The 8,630-nt window shown below is 48.0% G+C and overlaps 1 long non-coding RNA gene across 1 annotated transcript in view; it reads right to left on the bottom strand.

Moving 5' to 3' along the window:
- Positions 1 to 711: 711 nt before the first annotated feature.
- Positions 712 to 8,630, bottom strand: part of LOC122237860 — a 111,696-nt gene continuing 103,777 nt past the window's right edge. The window contains exon 6 of the long non-coding RNA XR_006216555.1: positions 712 to 792. This is a non-coding gene — a long non-coding RNA (uncharacterized LOC122237860). The remainder of the gene's footprint in view (positions 793 to 8,630) is intronic.

Here is an 8,630-nt window from a genome sequence, read left to right as displayed (position 1 = left end):
TCTGCAAAGCTGTGGGGAAAATAAAAGGAAGGGGGGGGGGCGGGGAATCTGAAAAGTGCAGGGCATTACTGAGAAGCTACCAAAGGCTTCAAAATTCAGAAATAAGGACATGGGGGTAGTCAAGGCATGCTCTCCCCTCAGAACGCTCAACAGCCTGGTCTGGGGTTGCTCTTTTCTCGTGCTCAACCTCAAATCACTTCTGTTAGCAAAGCGTGGCTGGATTCGCTAGAAAAGGCCTCTGCTAGAACAGGAGTAGGCCCCTGGCAGAATGGGACCCAGGGGGTCCCATGCATCCAGCCTCCAAAGGTCCCACCCGCACCAATATGGATAATGCTTATGAAGAACACAGAACACAGAACACAGAATTTGGAATCAGGAGACTGGGCTTCTAACCTTTATTCATGAAACCTCTAAATTCTTGTCCAGTTCTAAAATTGTGTATAAAAAGAGTAGGCTTTTGGAGGAGAAAACTCAGGACTGGACTGGCAAAGAGGTGGTACAAAAGTGACCCCATCCTACCCCCTAGTGACCCAGATCACAGTTCCTCGTTGGGAGCACACAGAGGGCCCCAGGATCCTTCTGTACCCACTCCTTTGGTCAGACTTTACAAAGCGCTCACCATCAATTCATGAGTTCAGACTCACCTGCCATCCCTGAAGATGTTGAGTTAACAGAGGAGGAGATGTCATTTCCACTTGGCCAAGGCCGGGCAAGGCTCTGGAGTAACAGCTTCTAGATCCCCGAAGCCTCCACTGGGCATCAGACTCTGGAGGTCAAAACGCAGGTTCGACGCTAAAAGGAAAGACAAGGAATCAGCACAGTCAAGACAAGGTCCCCGAGTCCTTTGGAAACAGTGCCTGAAGTCGAGCGCAGAGACACTTCCACGTTGAGTTCTCAGAGATGCGGAGCAGTGTTTGTGATTCTGGTTGTCCTTTATAAATTAAATTCTTCTCGGCCAAGCGAGGAAAGAAAATACACAAGTCTGTACACCGTATTTATTTGGCTTTACCAGAAACTTATAAAATTCAGTTGTTCTATAATAAATGAAGCACCCACGGAATCCTTATACACAGAGGAGAGACAGATGGTATAGAGTCTCTCTCTGCTTGTGTGCACAGAGGGGATGAATGTATAAGATATACAAAGAATTGAATGTTTAGAGATTGTGTGTATATTATACACAGCTGGAAAATCCTGGAGTCATCTGCTCCAGAGTTTCTTGAAATGAGGTTTATGAACCATCTGCCCCAGAGCCTCCTGGTGTCTGGATGGGGGCCCCACCACAGACCTTCCTGAGTGGGTCTCTCCCAGACTCCACCAAGACTGGTCCTGGGCAATGGTGACTCACTGGCTGGCAGCTGTCTCTTAAAGCAACAAGCGCTACCCTGTGACTCTGGAGACCGAGGCACGTGCTTCCGGGCACAGCTGAATTTCATAGGCAAATGTACATGCATTTTAGACTCAATAGTGGATTTTATCCCTCGTTAGCCCTTTCTTCCACTCTCGGCAAACTGTGGCTTTAATCAAGCGTGCGTTGCTTTCTTTCATTAGTCCTTCCTTCCGGGTTTGTAGTACACTATGTTGAGCTACGGTGAAGCTTCTAGAAGCATCCTTTGTTACCTCTGGACTTGCCTCTTCCTCCTAAGTCATTAGAGTCTCTTTGCGGTTTCCCGGCTGTGCCCTTGACACCATTAAATGCTCCTGATTTTCTGAAATCGAATAATGAAATGGGCAAGAATGAGCTAAGGCAAAATGAACATGAGCAATGCTGCATATTTATACCCTTCTCCCTGCGTCTGGAGGCAGCCCACAAATTGAAGCTCATATGATTAAGCCAGAACGCAGCGATCTCTTTATCATTATAGAAAAGCAGGCCCCTTGGAGGAGTACATTATGGCACCTGTTTAGTTGCATTACAATCACTACCCAAAAGGTATAGATAAGAATTAAGTAATATACCATAAGTAACAGAAACCGAAGGGAGAATTTTGGAAGTTAAATGTACTAAAGGTCTCAAGTTGGCCGGGGCCCCGAGCACAGAGCCTTAATTCGTGGAATCCAGTGACGGCTGCACCTGATAAAGGACAGACAGATCGAAGGGCCTCCTAGCATCATTTCAGGACCAGAGGGAGGAAGGTTGCTGTCCACTGACGAATTACCTGGACTATTCTGCACAAACAAGGTGGGCCGTCAGCCTGAGGGTGAAAACGGCAGCCTCGGGATTCCAAATGCTAAGCCAAGCTCCTGAAAAATGCTGAACCACATCCAACGCGTTTTGGGGTGTGGAGTGATTTTCTCCCGGAGAGCTATTTTCCCTTAGCATAGGCGGGCCTCTGGGCCGTCTTTGGGAAAAGAGCCGTTGGCAAAATTTCTGCTAACGGAAGAATCTCACAGATCTTATTATGCTACAAATTGTTACATGCAACCTGGAGTAAAAGTTTACGGCCTGACCTGTGGGAGTCAGACCCTGATACAACACCTTGACTGCTGCCACCTCATCCGGGAGCTAACATCACCCAAACCCCACTGCAGTCGTGCAGACGGGACTCTCATACCTTAATACAGAGGATACATCAGGCAGAACTGAGTGAGAACGCGTGACTCAGACGATAATGGGTGGTCAGGAGTGGCAGAAGAAATCAGCGTGAGCCACAGTGGTTGGGAAAGATCTCCTGGAGGAAGGGGATTTGAGGTGCATAGAAAATATGGTGATATCTGGAGATGCAGAGAGCCATTTAATATGCATCTTTGCACCTAATACTTCCATATGTTCTCCATGTGCTAGACATGGTGGGGAGGCTGAAGAAATATGAAATGCACTTTCTACTCTTAAGCGGCTTAGAGCCTAGTTGGTGAAATAGAACATATGGGAAGTGACAGAGATCAATACTAACCAATATCCAGTTTAGGGCTAAATTTTGCTCCATTATCTCAAAGTGCTATAGAGTTTCGGAAGACGAGAGATCAGTAAGGGGGGTGGGGTGGTCAGAAAAGGCTTCCTGTGGGAGGTGGCCCTTGATCTATGGATTCAAGAATGCAGGGGCTGGAAGGAGGGAATAACACCCCTAAATGCAGGCGATGGGGACAGGACATGCTGTGTTCGTGAGTCAGTGAGCAGGGGAGGGGGCAGGGGTGTTGGGAATCTTCAGTAGCATCTCCGTATTTGCGGGTTGGGAGAAAGCAGGTCCCTCAAATTTACCCAGAATAATTTGGAATTAAGGTCTATACTCTATAAGTTAAACCATGAAAGTCATATGCAGGGAATCAAAGCAAGAAGTACAAAATCACCCAAGAGAGCCTGCCTCCAGCCCTGTGGCGCTCAGCAATGGCAGGGACTTAGACATGTTTTCTCTTCCTCTGTAAAGATAGGGCCGTCAGAAAGAGGGATCGTCGACCACAGAGCTAGGAGCCTCATCGAGTGAGTGTCCGCTATACCCGTCTCAGGTTGTCCACTCTGAGTAGCCGGGGTAGTCGATATTTTTAATCACAGCGGCCTCTGCGAGCATAGCGAAGGTGGGTCCTTCCCCAGGAGGACCTCGATTCTTCTCACAAATGAGGTGGTCAAACCTCTGAAATGAATGGTAAGTCCAGACTGTGGCAAAATTGCCCCACAAAGCCACTCTCTAGGGATGTGCTTATTAGCCACCAGACTTCCCGAGATGACCCCAGGGCCATTGCACATGCCTCCCTGGTTGTGCACTCTACAACTCCAGGTGTCGTCACCCTCTCTCATGTGTGCACCCGGCAACCCTGTGGGATCCCTTAAATGAGGTTCTATTCGAACTTCAATGAATAGATGATGAAGGCCCTCAGAAATTCTCGGTGCTGGAGAGCAAGGAGAGCTAAGTTAGAGCCCCTTTCTGGGCCCCCCTTGGGCTCTGGCAGCTGATTGCTCTGAGTGCAATCACGGGCAGCAGGGACCACATATGAGGGAATGACTTCTCCTTCGCCACCACCACGGGGGGAAATACTCCACATTCATGTCCTATCTTTCACAGAGCCCCGGGTTCTGGCAACTGTCAGAAAATCATCAGCGTTCCCAGGCTTGTGCACCAAAGAAACAAGATTGTGGGACCAGCTACAGCAGATACTTGAAAATTCCAGGCTGTGCTTATCTGACCTGACATTGACCTGATTTCAGAGACAGTCTTGTTTTCCTGATGGTTCATTTTGTGCCGGGAAACGCTGCTGTTTTATAAATGACCAGCCAATACAGCTGGGCAGTGCAGGGCTCCTGGTGTTGCGGTTGAGGCAAATGGCCCCAGGAATCTTGAATAGAAATGAGGCTAAAATGAACAAATCAGGAGACTATAGATGCTGGCGAGGCTGTGGAGAAACGGGCACCCTCTTGCACTGTTGGTGGGAATGCAAGCTGGTGCAGCCGCTCTGGAAAACAGTGTGAAGCTTCCTCAAAAAGTTAAAAATAGATCTACCCTATGACCCAGCAATAGCACTGCTAGGAATTCACCCAAGGGATACAGGAGTGCTGATGCATAGGGGCACTTGTACCCCAATGTTTATAGCAGCTCTCTCAACAATAGCCAAATTATGGAAAGAGCCTAGATATCCATCAACTGATGAATGGATAAAGAAATTGAGGTTTATATACCCAATGGAATACTATGTGGCAATGAGAAAGAATGAAATATGGCCTTTTGTAGCAACATGGAGGGAATTGGAGAGTGTTATGCTAAGTGAAATAAGCCAGACAGAGAAAGACAGATACCATATGTTTTCACTCTTATGTGGATCCTGAGAAACTTAACAGACGACCATGGGGGAGGGGAAGGGGAAAAATAGTTACAGAGGGAAAGAGGCAAACCATAAGAGACTCTTAAATACAGAGAACAAACTGAGGGTTGATGGGGGGGGGAGTGGGTGGGAGGGAGGGGAAAGTGAGTGATGGGCATTGAGGAGGGCACCTGTTGGGATGAGCACTGGGTGTCATATGGAAACCAATTTGACAATAAATTTCATATTAAAAAATAAAAAAAAAAAGAAAGAAATGAGGACATCCCTGACAATAAGAAGGTGGCTCTTGAGAGCCCTGGGGTCTTTCACAGAGCAGGGGCTCAGTGCATCTCTGCACGTGGTGGAGGAGGCATGCCCACATTATCCGAGCAAGGGCATGATCCAAGCCACCTCGTCACTGATAACTTTCCCCTCGGTGGAAGGAAGCCAAGAGTCCTTTCGTGCCAGCTAATCTCGCTTGATGTGTTAGGGTCCTGGAACCTGGAGAGGAAGAGAACAGACTTTGGGAACGCTAAAGCAGGAGGGAGAAATCGTGTGCGTTGGAGGAGGGTTAGGATAAGAGAAGGGTAAGGGGTTTTGTTGAAGCTGGCTGGGAACTGGCAGGAGGGCTCCTACATAACACCCAGTTTCTCCATCTGAGCTCAAAACCCATAGAGAGAAAGATACAGTCAACGGCTGGAGAGCCACAGGTCGGCTTTATTACGAATAAGACGGCACTCAGTGCGGATGTAGATCTGTAGCCTAAGGGGTGTCCCTGAAATGCCCAAGCAGATGAGAGCTCAGCAGTCCTCCCCCATGGGGATGGGCCCCTCTGCAGGCAAAGGAGCACCAGGATGAATCCCCCCTGTCTGCAGGCAGATCTGGAGCAGGAAGGAGCCAGGAAGAGCTGAGCCACAAAGACCGAGATTCTTCTCCTAACACACCGACCAGACAGCTGACTTCCTGCTAAGCCCGAGGGTTGGATGTAACTAAGGTACCTTAAAAGTAGCCCCCTCCTCATGGAAACATAAACCCAGGGAGCAAAGTCCCCCCAGCCCTTAACATGCCCTATGCAGGCACAAAGCAAGGGTTAGAATCCCCAGTCACTGCATGGCAAGGCTTCCCTCATGTGCGCCTGGTCTACACGGACTAGGATCAGATACCTCTCTGAATGTCCTGGAGACTTCCAGGATGCGCATTGGTCATTTGCTGTCACCAGGCTTGGTTTTCCAGGCCCAGAGAGGCCTGTACGTTGCTATAGTGCAGACCGAATTCTGGGAACAGAAGAAGAAAAGTGTTTGTGTAGGTAAAGAGGGCAGCCCCAAACTTGCCTGTATGCCTGTGCTTACTGAGTGTTGGTCGTACCTCTAGACCAGAATGTTCGCTCCTTGAGACTAGGACACAGGCATGGTCTTTCTCAAAATTATCGCTGTCCGTCCTCAGTTTGCACACATGATGGTTCGACGATCTGGTCCCCCTCTGTCCCATGTGACTAAAAAGTGGCAGACGGAGAGTCCCTAGGACCGTTCCCACCCATCATTATCGCCAACAATAGATCCCACAGTTGAAAGGTCACCTTGTCCAATCTCCTCCCCCATTCCCAAAAGATTCCCTCAGAGAGGCAGGGGCAGTGTGTGTGTGTGTGTGTGTGTGTGTGTGTGTGTGGAGGGGGGGAATTGGGGGAAGGAGGCCAAAAGGTACAAATGTCCAGTTAAAAGTTAAATAAGTCCCGGGGAGGTAATGTACAGCATGGTGATTATACTCTATTTTGTATTTGAAAAGTTTCTGAGAGAGTAGATCTTAAAAGCTCTCATCACAAGAAAATAATTATGAATATGTGAGATGATGAATGTCAACTTATTATGGCAATCATTTTGTCATATATGCATGCATCAAATCAATGTGTTGCACACCTAAAACGAATACAGTGTCATATGTCTGTTCTATCTCAATAAAACTAAACAAAAATTGGGGGCGCCTGGGTGGCCCAATCAGTTGAGCATCTGACTTCGACCGAGGGCAGGATCTCACAGTTTGTGAGTTCGAGACCCGCGTTCAAGCCCCGAGTTTGAACCCAGCCTCACTCCGGATTCTCTGCCTCCCTCTTTCTCTGCCCCTCCCCTTCGCATGCACTCTCTCAAAAAGAAATACAACATTAAAAAAGGGAAACTGAACAAGAACTTGTTAAAATTCTCTCAACAATCCCTTTCAGAGAGTTGCCTGCATAGCTTCTGTTTTCCATACCTCCTTTAGTAACGGTATTGAATCCCACATTCATTCCGGGACTATAATCTCAGTTAGCTGGACCCTTTGTGGTCGGATTGTGTTCAAGTTCATCTTAAGCTTACCTGGTGCCTCACCCCTTCTTTTAAAATGCTGTGGTGTTACAGAGCTTTCTAAAATATGTTGAAGGAGTTGAGGCTCTCCTTGCTGAGCCAGTTTGGTGGGGTTAATCTGAGACAGGACGACGCTAACGGGCTAGGGTTGAATATTTCGATGCCGGTGGGGGTTACAGTGGGAAGCCAGGTGGAAAACATGGGGGGACCCTCTCGAGGTTGCTAAGTCAGGCCACAAAGAGAAGAGGTCAGAGTCAGGGAGGGTTTCCCATTAGGGCCCAGAGTCACAAAGAGAAGGCCCTCAGGGGCAGAGAGGGAGCGGTGGGGTCTCAAGCACCAGTGAAATTCTCTTCACGAAATGAGGCTGCTGGGTGACTGTTAGTCTCCAGCGTTCTGCTTCCTTTTCAAATCCTGGCACCCTGCCGTATGAGCACCGGAACCTGGACACAACTACAGACGTTGCAACACCCACCAGAATAATTCTGAACCTCGTTGTCCTATGCCAGAAGACTTTGCCTATATTAAGGCATTAATTACTTCCGCGAAGCACTTCCATGTACCTAACAATGGTAGTAAAATATTGAACGAGGTCTAGCGCACCACGGATACAGATGGAATGGAAACTGGAGTTTTTGGTGTCCACGTTACGGAAAGGTCAGTGTAATCGTATTTAGTCTCCTTTCCAACTGGCTTCTTGGCTATGCGGTGATGTTCACCAAGACTGGGAAGCTCTTCTTCTTACGGATCTCCACCCAGATCTGAGAAAATGCTGCTCTCCCCCTGACGGAAGTAGATGAGGTTAATCTTGCTTCTCTGTGTGGCTCTGGAGGGCACCCAGGATCTAGACAATGCGACTTTAGGAAATGAGGCTGCCTGTGAATCCAGTTTATTTTTGGACTCCCGAGGCTGGAACATTCACCAGAGCAAAATAAACACGTAGGAGGTAACTAATTCCGTGAACTGCCTTCTGACCACTGTTTCTCTCTCTTTGCCCTTTAATATAGTTGAAATGTCCCAGTTTGAGCTAGAAAATGAGTCTGTGCTTGTTGATGAAATCCAATTGTGTGGATAAGATGGTGTTCATAAATCCCCTGAATTCAGCCCTCTGGAATTTTCCCAGATTGAAATCAAGTACTCACCCTCCTGCCTGGCTTTCCAATTCCAAGTCAGCAGAGTTTCCCATCACACACAACCTGTACGTGACATTTTAGTGGGAGGTTATCATAGCGTAAGGACTGTGCGAGTACTTGGGGCTTATCTAATCGGGTTTTCTTGACGCTTGTTTTATTGCATTCAAATCTCACCACCTGATCAAGTGACTGCACTGTTTAGCCAGCTGTCGGAAAAGAGAGCTTCCTGACCAATCTCTGCCCTTGTTTTAAACCCATTCTCCCGCCAGGTAGAGGAGTTTCTTTTCCGGGTTTGGGCTATATCATTCGTTCCCGCCTTGTCACTGACCTGGAAACCTGAGCCCTAAACCATCTCTCCAGTTTTAGGAAACATTGCTGAATGGGGTAGGTGTTGGTCAGGAAGATTCTTAAGCTCCCTTTCAAGTGTTGTTCT

Source organism: Panthera tigris, chromosome B1, assembly GCF_018350195.1.
Source record: "Panthera tigris isolate Pti1 chromosome B1, P.tigris_Pti1_mat1.1, whole genome shotgun sequence".
Classification (NCBI taxonomy): domain Eukaryota; kingdom Metazoa; phylum Chordata; class Mammalia; order Carnivora; family Felidae; genus Panthera; species Panthera tigris.
The sequence above is the reverse complement of the archived record's forward strand: the minus strand, read 5'-3'. Positions and strand labels throughout refer to the sequence as shown.